Consider the following 16192-nt stretch of genomic DNA (forward strand, 5'->3'; position numbering starts at 1 on the left):
CTGAAAGGGCGACCAAAGGCAGACCTCCAAAGAGATTTGCTGATGAGTTTGCTAAGACAGCAACTGCTGTTCTTAGTAGCTCAGAGAAGGTGTGGGAACCTTCAAGCTTCAAAGAGGTTCAGGAGTTAACCTCTAAAGATGCTGAGCCTTGGCTTAATGCCATGAAGGCTGAAGTTGATTCCTTGAACAGGAACCAAACTTGGGAACTGGTACCAGTAGTCCCAGGAATGAGACTGGTTGGCAGCAAATGGGTCTTCAAGGCCAAGACAGACCAGAATGGCAAGGTAGTCAGACACAAAGCCAGATTGGTTGCCAGAGGTTTTTCACAGGTACCAGGACAGGATTACCACGAGACCTACTCACCCACAGTCAAATATGAGAGCATTCGGCTGATGCTCAAGATTGCTGCGGAGGAGAAACTGCATGTTTCCCATCATGACATTAATACAGCTTTTTTGTACAGGATTTTGAATGAAGAGCTGTTCATGCTTCCACCTGATGGGATGGAGATACAGAAGGGAATGGTCTGTAAACTGCGGAAATCCTTATATGGTCTTAAGCAGAGTGCCAGGTGTTGGAACACAAAACTCACTGAGACGTTGCTTTCTCTAGGTTTTCACCAGGGCAAAGCTGATCCATGTGTGTTTGTCAAGGAGGAGGGGCAAAACAAACTGTATTGTTTATGTTTTGTTGATGATCTTCTGATGTTTTGGAAGAATCAGGCTTTTTACCAAAGCACCCTAGCTCAACTGAAGGAGCACTTTGACATGAAGGATCTTGGTGAGGTATCCAACTATCTTTCTCTGCAGGTGGAGAAGGACCAAGCAGGTAATTTTCTGGTACACCAAACACAGAAAATTACTGATGTATTAACCAGGTTGAATTTGGTTGATGCAAACCCAGCAGACACACCGATGGTGACAGGTTACCAGGTAGACAGTACTGCTGAAGCGTTTTCTGACACAACGCTGTACAGATGCATTCTAGGCAAGTTGAATTTCATTGCCAGATGTTCAAGACCTGACATAGCTGTAAGCTGTAATCTGCTTAGCAGACATGCCAACAATCCTACAGTTCAGGATTGGAAAGCTCTGAAGCGCATAGCCCGCTATTTGAAAGGGACTATGCACTACAGGCTGAGGTTCACCAGTCAAAAGACTGGAGGCCTTGAAATCTTTGCAGATGCAAGTTTTGGAAGTGACACCACGGATGGTACAAGCACTTCTGGAGTATGCTACATGTACAACCACTGCCTGTTTGACTGGTTGTGCAAGAAGCAGACAACAGTGAGCCTAAGTTCCTGTGAAGCAGAACTCAATGCCCTGTCATTTTCACTCATGGATTGTGAATGGTTGATGCAACTGTTTAAGGACATCGGGGTTTCTGTGAAATGTCCTGTACAAGTGTATCAAGACAATAGATCTTGTTTGGCTTTGCTGAACTCGGAGAGTTGCAAGCAAAGAACCAAGTACTTGCAGATTAAGCTACATCGTGCAAGAGAGTGTATTCAAAAGGGACTGATTCGGGTGTCCTACATGGCAGGAAATGAAATTCCTGCTGATCTGTTGTCTAAGGTTGTTAACAAAGAACAACTTAAGGTTTACACACAAAGGTTGCAATTGGGTTGAACCACAGGTACTACAGGTTACACGGAAAGGGGGAGGATGTTAGGATATTTCCGTTCCACCTTAAAAGGGAGCAGGCTTTGAGAGTCACAGAGTCTGCGCATGTCCTGTTCACAGGATGTTTATGTTTGCTATTCCTTTCGATTTCAGTCGGTCAGAGACGCTGACTCAGAACGGTCATGTTTTTCTTTGTTCTGTTCAACGCTAAATAAAGTCTGTAAATATGCTCTTCTGCTCTTCTGCGGTGCAAGCTTTCTGGCTGTGTTTCTGCTGATAAAGGATGTGCACGAGCCTGGAATGTGGCAGTCTATTTCTAAGGCTTCGTGTCGCTAATTGCTGGATCTGCGTGGCTACAGAGATCGATGGACGTCCGGCAGCCGGCTTGGGGCTCAGATGGACGCTATCTCCCTGGCAGTATCCCAACATCTGTAACCCAAGGTACCACTGTACTGCCTACTGAAAACCTCCCTCTTCCAACAAGTTGAGATTCTTCCCAGTTTGCATTGGTACTGGAACTGTTTCTAATAACTTTTTATTTCTTTATCACTTGTTGCATGCTGCCCTGGGCTTCTTTGAGGGGAAGGGTGGGATATAATTTATTATTATTATTAAAAGAAGGATGCTGAACCTGTGGCCATCCAGGCGATTGACTCACCAATGACCACTGGTCATTCTGCCTAGACCTGAAGGCTGTTGAACAACATATGGACAGCCATCTAGAGAACATGCTCTTTAGTAAAGTTGGTGATGCCATTCAGGACTTTGGAATTATGAAGTAGCTCATGTTGTGTCTTTCCATAGAAAAACTAAATGGTGATATCCAGCCAAGCCATATAGCAGGCCCATTCAAACCAATGGATTTAAATATCCCAAGTCCATTTATTTCAGTAGATCAACTCTGAATATGATTAGTGTTGAATATCACCCAAAGAGAAACATTGCATTGTGTGTGTCGGACTTGCTCCTCTCTCACAACCTGCAGGTTCTTGTAGAATTACAACACAGGCTACAGTTTAGGCATAAGTAAACATATATACAAGAATAAACTATTATTTCCCATAATGCTGATGATTTATAACAAATTAAATACCTGATGAACATTAGTTGATGCATGTGCATCGCTACGCCAGTAATCAATTCCAAAAAATGCCAATTTTCATTAAAGAGATTACACTTTTGTCTCCCTTCCTTAGACATGATGAAGGGTGTTCATTTAATCATAATGGCACATTGCTGCAATCTTGTCTCCCATTCTTCAAGTGTGGGAGTTCAATAGTCCCTCTAATGTTTAACAAAAAGAACTCTAACTGCAGTGATCACACAGCCTGTTATTTATAGGTTTGGTACAAAATTATTTTTGTATAAAGAGGGTTTTCTTCCAGTAGTTATTTCTGATAGCTTTCTTAATATTTCGCCTTTGCGTATAGACAAATTACCATCGATAAAACAAAACGACAATCCCAGGTGAATGTATTCTTCCAGCTATGCTCTATTGTTCTTCTGCCATTCTGACATCCCTTGGGGGATATCCCTTGTATATTTTCTGGCAGGAGCTGCCGGTTTTTAAATGAAGGTAAGGAATTACATGCAACAACCCCCCAGCATGTTTCTTCAAACAAATTTATGGCTTTCCTTGGATCTTACTACAGAAGCTCATTTGTGATCCTGCAGGAGAATAAAATAAAATATCCAAATCCAAGGGATCAGAACTTCAAGCAGAATATTGTGGGAGGAGTGATTTAAAATGGCAGCATTCGTTTGAATTAAAATGCTTTCTAGAAGCAGCCATTTCCTCACCAAGAGCTGCAGCACGTTCATCCTTTTAATAAAAGAAACATCATTTTCCTTCTTTAATTGCTGATATCCAAGTCTTTAATCTAAAATGTTGTTATTATTTTTCTCCAAATAGGTGACTTTCTCTTTCCTTGATGTTTGTATTTTTCCTTTGATTGCCAACACACTAGATTTTAATTGCTTATATATTTAATTCTCATGTGCATAATTGCACTCCCGCAGTTGGCTGTTGTTGTTTTAATTCAAACAGATTTGGGGGGGGGGGGGATTTAGCAGAGTAATCTTAATTCACCATTAAGGCATTAAGATGAGAGGAAAGTCAGCAAGCAGAGTGACTGCTGCACCATGTCCTGCCATTTTGCAATAGCCATGGTAGGTGGGTGGGAGAGAGGGAGCAAAATACCTACTTCAGCCCCAGGGATGGTATATTGTCAGGTTGGTTCTTTGAGCATGTGGGGGGAATGCAAGAACTTTGGATCTGGCAGATACACATTCACCCCAACACTCACTCTCTGGAGCCAACTGATGATTCCCAGGTAAGATTGAATTGAAATTGAAATTGAAATACTTTATTGTCACTTGTACAACTTGTATACAGTGAGATTACACGAGCACCCCCCACTCGGCTCTCTTAGTCTTAATTCCTCTCGTTTACTGAAGCACACACACCAAACCCGAAAATCAGTTGCCCTGTTGTTATCTTTTCTTTCAGCAGCCTAACAGCCCACGGATAGAAGCTGTTCTTTACCCTATTGGTGCGACTAATCATGCTTCTATATCTTCTGCCTGAGGGCAGGAGATCAAGAAAGTGCCAGCCAGGGTGTGAATCATCCCTGAGAATTTTCCTCACTCTCCTGAGGCAACGTTCTTCCGCTATTTCATCCAGCAGATTCACGGGACAGCCCATAATATCTTGTGGTGTATTCACCACCCTCTGTAGGAACTTCCTATCAGTTGATGCCAAACCAGCTTACCACACCGTGATGCAGTATGAAAGGACACTTTCTATTGTGGACCAGTAGAAGGAGATCCATCCTCTATTGTGTGGGCAGGGCCTACCTCGTCCAATCCCCTGGCAAAGCCTTCCCAGGTGGGATTGGGCAATTGGCTGAGGTAAGCGGAGACCTCCAGGTATCCAGCCTGGGGAGGGCAAAGCCAGACTGTACTGCCAGGAGCAGCATAGGGTCTGGGGGGCTGTGAACAACCATGCAAAAGACACCCCCCATTTGATGTGGGGAGTGGTCATTCACCCCAACCAGTGCCCAAACACTAGCCGGAGGGAAAAATATATATTTTATGCTTACAGAGGCCACAAGAACATTAATTGCCAAAAACTGGAAAAAAGAAATAACACCAACAAAAAAAAGAATGGCAAGATAAATTGTTGGATTATATTGAACTGGCCACATTGACAGAAGCTATCAGAAGCCAAACAAAAATTTCAAAAAGACTGGGGGAAATATAGAGAATATCTTTAAAAGCAGTGCCCTCAAATTAATACTTGGACTTGTTTTGATTAACTTCCGCAAAATAAATGAAGGTATGTAAGTCAAAAACAGAAAGAAAAGAGGTAGTAAGGAATTAAGAAGGAAACAGTTTATCAAAAATGAAAAGAGAACCATGTTGAGGGTGAAGAAAGTCAATTGGAAAAAAAGAAAAAATGAAGTATGGTATATATATATATATTGATGTTCATTTGTTTGTATAAAGTTTTGTAAGTAACAATGTTTTAGCTGTATTTCTCTGTTTTTTTGTTTTTGTTTTTTGTAAGTTTTAGTGTTGATTATGTGTTGTTGTTATTATTATTATTATTATTATTATTATGTTTAATGTGTGTATGTGTGTCATAAAATAAATTGGGGGGGGGGGAGAGAACAAGAAGAAGAAACAACAAACACTACCTGAGGCCTCCAGCTGGCCAACTCTGACATAAATGGAAACTAAAAATTACACACAGATCAAAATCTGTGTTGGTTCAGGGGGGAGAAATCCAAAAGCCACAATTACTTCCAAAGTTCAGGGTTATTTTTCTTGGCTTTTGTGGTTCTAAACTAGACCTTTCCTATTAGGTACATAATGTTGACTTACAGCTGCAACACTCAATAATAATCTGCTTGTATGTCAGTCAGTGCAATAATAGATTTTTAGCTACCTTTCTTACTTTCCGGTATGTTTCTGAATGACAAATCCATTTGTCGCTGTCAAATAAATCCAGTATTCCTATTGAAGTATTTAAAGCCACTCAACGAGGAAGGCAAAGAAATCACATGCAATTGTGGTTTTTTAAATTACATTTTAGGGGAATTATGCTAACAACCCCAAAATCCATCAGCTAATGGTATGATATTATAGGGCTATAAGGAGCTTCTTCATAGTGTCTTTCCACCTTCTGCCACTTTTAGAACTAGGCATCTTCTATTGGTGTAGATGGCCTGTTGAAACAATTGTTTATACTATGATGCAATGAGTGAGGGTGGTGGTGATGATAAAGCCCCTGTAAATGTTTGGTTAAGCTCCCCTGCTGAGGTGAGCCATCCATAGAAATTCTATTTTAATAAGGTGATGGAATTTTATTTGCAGAGGATGGAATAGCTCATCTCTGTTGTGAACAATTTTTGTTTGAAGTGAATGTTTGATTATGCATTTGGATTCATTGTAAAGTGTTTCTCTAAGATGCTGAAGTTTGGTCAACAAACAAATGTTTGCTTTGGCATATCAGAAAAAATTAATGATAAAAACTGTTTTCTTGATGGGAAGACTTAATTGGAAACTGGTAATTGATGGTTGAGTGATAGGGGAAAACCTCATTTTGTCTAAAATTGCTGCTTTGTGTCAATTGTGTGTGTCTGTGTGTGTATTCCTCTCAACATCAGTTTTGTAATGTTTATTTTTTGCCACTGCTGCTGGCTTTTGTCATGCAAATACTAATCTTGTAGGGAAATGTCAGCCTATGCATCTTTTATACAGGCTTGATTTATTTCATGTAATAGAGAGTAACGTGTCATTCTGTTAAAAATTAAATATGTTTTTAAGGCAATGCTCAGGCTTATGCAATATTCTTAAAGGAACACATTCCCAATGCAATCCTTTATGCGTCTACTCTACTCAGAAGTCTGCCCAAGCCATTGAACTAATTAGAATTTCTTCTCATGAAATTGTATACAAGATTTCACAATCACTTTTATTAGATATCTTTCTCCCGCAATGCATTTTTCCAAAGCCAAGTCCTGTTCTGCACCCCTTAATATGTAAGACCCCAGGTCAAACTGGATAAAGCTCTTGAGAGACTTCTGAGAAAATAACCTCCATCAACGAATGCTGAATGGGCGTGAATAGGATAACAGAGACACCCCCCATTCATTATTCTTTGTTTTTCTTTTGTAACCAGTCTCAATTGCTGATTCAAATTTTCATTTCTTTCTCATTACCAAAACAAAATACTTATTTATATTGTGAAATTGAAAAAACAGAAAAGGTGAAATGGTCTGGCAATTTTCTCCACCAAAAAAAGAGGAAACCTCTTTAGTCTCCATCTCAGTCCTCTAGGGGAGTGTGTATTAATCAATAAATAACCATGTGTGCAAGGTGAATTACATGTGATTTCCCCATCCAATCAACATCACCCATCCCTTGGGAGGGTGCTGATTAGGCAAGAATGACCCAGGTGATTTGCCTTACCTATAGGATTAATTCATGCACAATTCCAAAAAGCTCGACCATGAGGAAGGGGTCCCATGTCAGTGTGTGGAGGGAAAGGCAATGGGGTCTTCATAGAGTTCCTTGTGGAATGATATTATGATGAAAATGTGCTAACTTGTATTTAGTAAGCCTCAGGTTTTCATAACTCATGTACGTCCACTCTTATGAACCTACTTTTATGTGGAAGTCTAGCCACAAGGTCACTTCCTGGTGGAAAATTCTCCGTTAGTTCATCTTTAATAGTAGCCAGATGGGTGTGAATCTTTCCTGTTTCGTCTTGCAGTGCTACATACTGCTGGGCAGAGTAAAATAATGAGCATGAAAAATTATTCACCTTCGTGAGTGAATAAGGATTCCTGTTCAGGTGCCATATATTCACTTTCAGCCGCGTACCATGGACACATATGATCTTGTGCAAGGTTGTTGAGAATAAGCATTCCCTTGCATTTCAAAAACCTGGTCAAGCAATCAGCACAGCAGCAAGGCTAACTTTCCAGAATCCAGATTTAACCCTCTCCACCGGAGAGATCCATTCCTCACCCACACCTCAATTGCTGTGCACCTTCTGTAGCTGTTCACGCCAAGAGGTGCTGAACTGCAAATAAGGCTTCTAATTCTTCAGAATCAAAGGCTGCCTCGGTAATGACAAAGCAAACACAGGGTAATTTTAGTGGCTGCCAGTCTTGTTAGATGATTTTATACATTGCTTGAAGCCCCTGCATTAGTCTGTTTAGAATGACATGGCAACTTGTGATTAGATAGTAAATTTACTGTTTGAATAGGACGAGCGTCAGGAGGGGAAAAGGGGGAAAAAAGAAAAAAGGAAAGAGGCCAACAGCCGAGTTCCAATTTCCAATATAGTCTGGCACGCTCCATTGCTCCTGAACATCTCTGAAGCAAAGCACTATAGTTAAGCTCTTGCCTGGTATGAAGGGCTAAAATTCACAAGAAGAATTGGAAGCGAATTATCACCAGAGGCCCAACTATTCACATTATTTTCAGCTTTGTCCCTTGATGACAAAATATGCTTTTGGTACTTCCTGATAATGGAAGGAAAGGCAGAAATAGAGAAACAATTATTCCTACCTCCTAACTGTAAAAATATTTACATTTCCAAGAATGTGTGGGGTTTTTTTAAAAAATGTGAATTTTTCAATTTATGTGTTACCTTGTTGGGTTTATCCTGCAGCATGCTTGATGTCTATCCCCAGACTCCTGTTTATCTCACACACAACTCGAGAGAGATGGTGATTTCCTCAAAGTCAACCAGTGAGATTTATGGCTAACCTACCATTTTAACCTTGTTCTCATCAATTCAAGTCCAACATTCTTGTCACTGGCTGCTTAATACTTAGGGCCAGGTTCAACCAGCTGGTGCCTTAGCAGAAACCAGTGCAAGGACTCCCATTAGCACAACAGGGCTTCCCCTCTGGAAGGGAAAGAGCTTGGGGAGATTTGAGGGCTTATTTGATAGGTTATTCAGAGTGCATGAGGAGAGGGGAGTGTGGCCTTTTCATTTCAATGGGACAAGATGGAATAGGAAGGCAGAATCTTGACTGGAAAGTTGCTTTTATTTTATATTTTACATAACACATTTATTTTTAAGCTGTCAGCATTAAGGGGTGTAAGAAAGTGGTAGGAGAAGCCAAAGAGAAGGAAAGGATAATTGTTTGTGTTGTTTTAATATTATTCTGTGCTACTTTGCAAAATAAGCATCAAGGCAGCTTATGCAATAAAAGAATAGAACAAATTTCATAACAGAAAACATTAGCAGCTCTAAAAACAATAACAAAGAGGAGATTAAAAGCTAGCAGCAATGAGTTTAAACATTTAAAAAGCCTGGGAGAATAAATGGTATTCAGCTGTCACTGAATAGATAGTAATGTAGGTGTCAGGTGAGAATTTCATAAGCAGGGACCACCACAGAGATGAACCTGTTCCCTTTATTCACCAGCCATGTTACCACCCACCCTGTTCAACAGAGATGTAGCTTGGGCTTTATTTTCAGCCTCTGTCTCCTGTGTTCCTCACAATCAACCTTTCAACAAGGAATATTGCATCTTCCTCCAAAGCATTGAAAAGAATATGGCCTTGCATCTCTGCCCCATCAGCAAGAGCTCCGCTCTCATTAGTCTACTGCATGTTTCTCCTCCCTTGACTTACATTCTCTTGCCTTGCTTCCCTTTTGATTATCCAGGCCTCTCATGCTAAAATCATCCCTCTGGCCCTGAATAAATCCCTGCACTGGTTTCCTGAGTGCTTCTGGATCCAAGTACAACAGAAATCACCAATGAGGGCCTCTAGATATTGTTGGACTATGACTCCATAGACCATGCTGGCTATCCCTGTGGTACAGTGTTTACTAAACATGGGTCTCCTGCTGTTTTTGGACTACAACTCCCATCATCCCTAGCTAGCAGGACCAATTGCCAGGGATTATGGGAACTGTAGTTCAAAAACAGCTGGAGACCCAAGTTTCAGAAATGCTGCTATAGTACAAGCTCCTTGTCCTTGCTTTCAAAGTCTTCCATACCCTTGTCCCTCATCTCCCCAGTCTTATTCTCAATACACCCTCCTCTGACCTTCACTCCTTGATCTCTACTACCACCAGTTGCTAAAAGGTCTTCTGCTTCTTCAAAACTCTGTTATTTCTCCCCGCTACCATTCCACACTTCAAAATGATGGACGTTTTACTAGCAAATGTAAAAATACCACCCATCAGGGTGTCTCTCTCTCCCCCCCCCCCCACATATTTTTTATACATTTTTCTTCTGTGTTATTTTTGATGATTGGAAATAGCAGTAAGCCCAGCTACCCTTTCTCTGCCACAAAGGACGTCAGGAAGTCTCAGAGAATTCATTGCCCTGCTATTTCCACTACAGGAAGCTGCCAGGCTGGCCCGTTGCTTTGTAGTTTTTGACCTAGGTTCTGCATTGAGCTGAGCATTTTTACAACCTGAGCCTTCATTTAAGCTCATGAGTGGGGTAGCCTCTCTTCAGTAGCCCAGTCATAAATGAGCCAGAAGCTATGGGAAAGGAAAGGTACACAGAAGTTTTTACAACCATATAATTGGGTAATCATTAATGAGAGTATGGGAGAGATACAAAGACTTGCTAGAACAAAAGACTCCTTGGTGGCTTTCACCACATGAAGCGTTACTGCTCAAACCACTTGGAAAGAAAGGAAAATGGCTTACATATGCTGACTTGTTAAAGGACCAAGATGGAAAATGGAAATTAAGAGATTATGATGAGATAAAAGATCATTTTCAGAGTTGGTTGCACTATTGACAATTACATGAAACATACAAAGAAGACAGCAAGAAAGGATTCAGTTATACAATATCCAAGTTTCAAAGGGAAGTGGTAGAAGGGAAAGTTAAATTATTGAAGGGTACATATAGCATCCTGCTAGAATGGGAGACAAAAGATGAAGAGGTGAAATCAGTTATGATTAAATGGGCACAAGATATAGGGCATAATATTATGTTGGAAGACTGGGAAAGGTTATGGAAAACTGACTTAAAATTTACAGATTGTTCCTTGTTGAAAGAAAATTATATGAAGGTGATGTATAGATGGTATATAACACCAGTGCAGCTAGGAAGAATGTATAAAACCAGTTCAAATGTGTGTTGGAAGTGTAAAGAAAAGGAAGGGACCTTTTACCATATATGGTAGGATTGTAATGAAATTTAAAAGTTTTGGGAAATGATATACAATGAATTGAAGAAAATGTTCCATCTAACATTTGTTTAAAAACCTGAAGCATTTATGTTAGGGATTGTAGGGAAAGACCTGCCAAGGAAATTGAAAAATATCTTCATGTATGCGACAACGGCGGCAAGAGTCTTAATAGCACAAAGATGGAAGAACGAGGAAATCCCGACAAAAGAACTATGGCAAGAGAAACTGATGGACTATGCAGAATTGGCAAAATTGACACATAAGCTACAGGACAAGGATAACTGTAACTTTAAAGATGAATGGGAACCTTTTACAAAGTACTTAAAGAAACAGCAAAATGAACTGGACTCCTTGGCAGGTTTTGAATAAACACTCACTAACTTTTTATTGGCAATAGCTAATTAGATAAATTAAGGATCTATACAATTTTGTAACATGCAGAGAATAACAATTGTTGATAAACCAGAGAGAGGAGCTGAGGGAAGTCTGGGGGGGGGGGAGTGGAGGGGGGGTTACTTTATGGGGAGGGGGAGGGGGGAAAACAGGGGAAATTAAGGATGATATGTTTTTTTTGATAAAATGTCTTGACAGTGGGGCTTCCAGAGGTCCCACAATGCCTGACAACATCAAATGTACATATTTGCTAGCTGTTCAGAAGCACTGCTTTGCCTCTATGCACAGTTTGTCTTCTTTGTCTGATCTCAGCCAATAAGGGAACACATTGTGAACAAAGCCCTCTCTTTGAATAAGAGGGGATAAGAGGGAACATATTCATCTATTGCTGAAACCACCTGGCTGAAGTGCCTGTATTTCTGCAGTGGTTACAAGGAGTACCAGCCTTGTTTTATTTGGCAGTGAGCCAATGCATTTCCTTCCCTTCCACCACGAACAATTTTGCACACTGTTCCACGCTCCCTCCCAGAAGGAAGGCGCAAAAGGGAGCACCTTTTCAGAGGTCATGCTAACTTTTGCAAAGTTGAGTTCTCCTTTGCATTAGCATTTTTTCCCAAAAAGGAAACTATCATGGGGGCTACACAAGCACTGCCATAAACCTTGGTTGTTCTATTAAGGTGCCACTAAAATATCAAAGGGACAGCTTTGAAGTCATGGCATCTGTGGCCCATGTCATGGCCCACGTTTTCTCACTTGCTCTGTTACAAGGAAATTACGAAGCTCCTAGACAAGGTATGAGAAACCTGGGGCCCTTTAAATGTGATTGGACTCCAACTTGCATCAGCCCCAGCTAGTATACCCAATGGCCTGGGGTGATGGGAGTTTTAGTCCAGCAGTGTCTGTAGAGCCACAGATTCTGCACCCTTGTCCTAAGCAAACCAGGCCCACTCATTAAATAGAGTGCAATTTTCCTGAGAAAGCCTTCCCTGGCTTAGAATGGAAACCAAATTCTAAACATGTGCAAAGAGCTCTGGAAGATGTTTTCCTGGGTACCTAAGTTTTTTAATAGGGATATTAGGCATGTTCCTGGAAACCTTGCATCCAGGACACTTATCAGCATGCTTAGCAGTATTCCATACACACAGAGTCTTCGGATGTATCGTTCCCAGGGTGTCTCAGATTCTTACTACTCAGATGTCCTGGAAAATTGCATGACCTGGGATCTCCAGCGTAGCACCCTGCCATTTCATTTAACCAGGTACCAAAGGGAAAGAGAAGCCTCACAGGGAGGCCTCCTGGTTGCCTTCACTACTAGGTATGTTTTGGGTGAAGGGAAGGTGGCACTGTAAGGACAGAGGCTCAATGGGATTGAGAGACACATAAAGGACTGCCAGTGTTTTAAGACCATGTAAAATGACATTTGCCTAGCACCAGCTTCATATAATATAGGCAGGTGGTTAAAAAACTATTTTATTTTCTTGGGTTTTAATCAACACACTGTGGATGGTTTTTTGAGCGGCTTTGGAACTGCTATCATGATACTATGTATAGCAATGTGTTGTATTCTCTGCTTTATTGAATGTGTACGTAGTCATTTTACAGCATTTATAATTAAGAATGAAAACGAAAGAGAGACACATAAAGGTCCCCTCATGCTACCAATAATTTTGTTGAGAACGCAATAGAGTTTCTGGATTTTGGAACTGTGCTTGGGGAGGAAACCAGAAATATTTTTCTGGAAGAAGAAAAACTTGCATTGCTAAACAATCCCTATACTTGTTCGCTTGGGTAACTGTCCCATTGAGCTCAATGCAGTTTGCTGCCTAGTAAGTGCACTCCAGATCAGAGCCTTAAACACCCTTCACACATGAGGGGAAGACCACATAATGAAGGGGAAACAGAGCCACACCACTGCTCCTGCCACTCAAATCATACAGCTTCCCTGGCCCTGCCTCCAATGTCCGTGTATTGTGAATGTCTGCAGGAGAAAAGATTACACTAGAGGGCCTCACCTCATGTGGAAAATCTATGAGCATAGGCTTCACCACTGTCCAATGTGTGCCCAAAGGAGCTGCATGACATTGTGTGCCCTTGGAGACAGGGGCAGTGGTGCAGCCCAGAAACCCAATAATCACTTGAAGCCGCCTTTGCGTATTTAACATGTAAAAAGAGCTTTAGCTGAGCCCAATTCCGAATCAAACTGAGAGTTTGGCCTTCTGTGCCCATTTCAGCTGCAGCCTGATAGTGAAGAGTGAGTGACAACATAGTCCGGGCAATTTCTTTTCTTTCTTTGCGCAAACTGGTTTGCTTAGCTGTGGCAGAGGCTTAATGTGTGCAAAATGCCTGGAAGACACAGGCTGTGATTGTCACAGCCATCTTTGGAAATCTCATCTTGCAAGGATCACATCCCTGCTAAGTGCATGATTATTTTTCACCCGCTCGAGAAATCAAGAAATGCTTTAGGCAAAATGACCTTTCATGGGAAACAGAGCTTGCTGGCGTGTATGTGTAGACAGAGAGGTAAAAGCATAGCTATGGATATTTCCACCTATGTGGTTTTCACAGTGCAGCGATCAAAACGATTGTTGCAGTTTGTATAAGCATCATTATCTGCAGCTGGCTTAATGGCTCATCATCATGCTCCCCTTTCACAAGCACAGACGCTTCCCACCTAAGAGCTAACACAAATGAGTGGAAGACCCGTGGATTGTATTTGTTGCTGGGCTGGGCTATTTCTTATACTCAGACCATATTAGTATGGAGGAGAAAAACCAGACAAATACCTTTTCCTCTCAAAGGGAAAAACTGAGATATCTGTCAATTGACTTTTCCGTAAGTAAGATGCTCCCTCCACACCCTAAACTAAGAAGGAAAAGCGTCTCAGGCTACAATCCTATACATTTGACTCAAAGTAGTATACCATTACAATCAGCATTATTGTTCTTTATTCAAAAGCACACATCAATCCTTTGGGATATCAAGCATTACTGGGAAGCATGATCCTGATTGTGTGCATCAGGTGTGTATGGGGTGTTAGGGGAGAGGTGGTACCTCTGATGGGGGACATGTCCTCCTTCTGAGGAAGTCTGTCCACCTTTGGTCTCTACCCTGCATTTAGCTCTCACCTGTGGCTTCCAGAAGCTGTCAGCGTGCGACAGCAGCCACAGTCCAGGAATGGCTTTGGCTGGTTGGCTAAACCAGGTGAGGGTAGCCAATGGTCTCAAACCCTTGGTGAGTCAGGGACTTCCCCTGCATGTGAAGATAGGCTCTGATGGATTGAGTGGACAAGGCCAATAGTGGGTCCAATGGTCAAGAAGGCAGTTTCTGCACATGATACAGAGGGTAGTGGGAAGCAGATGGGGCTCGTCAACCTGGGAAGGTAGCCCACCTTGGAGAAGGAATGCTCTGCTCCTAAACCTCTGCTGTCTTGTGGGATATCTTCTGGAGAAGAAAATGCTAAGGAGTAAACCCTACACAAATCTGGAGTAGAGTGCCTAAGACAGTTGGATGATGCCTTGTACACCTCCTTCCAGAAACTCCTGAGGCCAAGCTGGTGCTAAACTACACAAGCGAGATTGAGAACAGGGTCTTGTCATCTAGGCAGCTCAGGACCTCCATAAACACTGCATGGGCTTGTGCCCCAGAGAGGTCATTTCAGTGCTGCAAACACAGCAGTTTTGACTTCACTCCTGTGGTTGCACTCCATTGTTTCTCAAGACAAATGAATGGTTGCAACAACAATATCCAGCCACCACCACTGGTTATTTACAGCATCTCTGTGCCTAGCAATAAGAATGCTCAGTGCTTCTGCTGACTATCTGTAGGGACATCTACAAACCTGGTGGGTGAGGACAGCAATAAGACAGTACGGTCCAAGTTCTGCAGCTCATCCTCAAAAGCAGAGGGCTAGCCCAATGCCCATGTGGCATGATTAGCTCTCTCCTTTCAATGGATAGAAGGGAATATATCCCCACTTGAAGAGAAAAATCTGTGACAGCAGAGATAGATTGCTGGCCAGGAAAGGAAACCAAGCAGGGAGATTTGCCTCCAGCCTGTCAGCTCCCCTCTTTTGGATCTCGTGCCCAGCAGATCTCCTTACCCAAAAGACATGGGGGAGCCCCAGCCCCTAGGACAGGGAAACAACTGTAGGGCAAGGCTGATCTGGAGGGACAGTAGAAACCATGTACTAACTTTTTCATGATAAAAGTTACCTGCACCCATTTTTCCTAAGTCAACCTAATTTACTGAGCCTCTGTTCCATAGCCCCTTCCTCACTCCTAAAGGAAAAAAAGGGGGGGACTGATCTAGGCATTTATTACGCACACCTCTGTATGTTGTAACAGGACATTACATCATAAGATCTGAAAAGAAGCAGATGGAACTGGCAACATTTTACATAATCTGATCAAGATATATTGTGAGCACTCTGTTTTCCTATTTCTTCCTCTCTCTTTCACATACAGACACACAGGCAATGGTGAGGCCGACTACTTTTACGGGAACAAGATAATGCCACTATCGTGTGGGAGATTCTCTGGAGCAAGGAGTACCCAAGAGGGCAGGAGATAACAGAGTCATCCAGTGTAACTCTACAGATGCTATTTTGTGTGGAGCATAGATTTCAATCTCACAGAACATATTTGTTGTCCCACAGATACCTCCTGCACAATTCATGTTGGTCTCTAAGGTTTGCTATCAGTTTGTGCCACACCATCAATGGAATCCTGTTGCTTAATCAGATGGGAGCATCGCTCTACCATCCTCTAATGTTAAGATTTCTGGAGGTGTGTACTCTTTCCATCCATTCGTATTAACTACCCATTTAGCATACATGCAGAGTAGATAAGAAGAGTACTCTCCCCACTTTCTATCTATTAACACAGAAATCCTCTAGTGTTGCATCAAGTGTAGAGATGGCTGCCTTTTGGATCACTTGCTTTCTCCCTAGGGAATACTGATAGTGTTTCTAGAGCTGACTGAAGATGCTTTCTCAAC

The 16192-nt window shown here is 41.8% G+C and overlaps 1 long non-coding RNA gene across 1 annotated transcript in view; it reads left to right on the plus strand.

Annotated features, from left to right (window-relative positions):
• The window catches only part of LOC308476980, a 50303-nt gene extending 34260 nt beyond the window's left edge, over positions 1–16043 (plus strand). Inside the window, exon 4 of the long non-coding RNA XR_013986308.1 lies at positions 15661–16043. This is a non-coding gene — a long non-coding RNA (uncharacterized lncRNA). The remainder of the gene's footprint in view (positions 1–15660) is intronic.
• The last annotated feature ends 149 nt before the right edge of the window (positions 16044–16192 follow it).

Source organism: Podarcis pityusensis (assembly GCF_964106645.2).
Source record: "Podarcis pityusensis genome assembly, chromosome: 5".
Lineage (NCBI taxonomy): Eukaryota > Metazoa > Chordata > Lepidosauria > Squamata > Lacertidae > Podarcis > Podarcis pityusensis.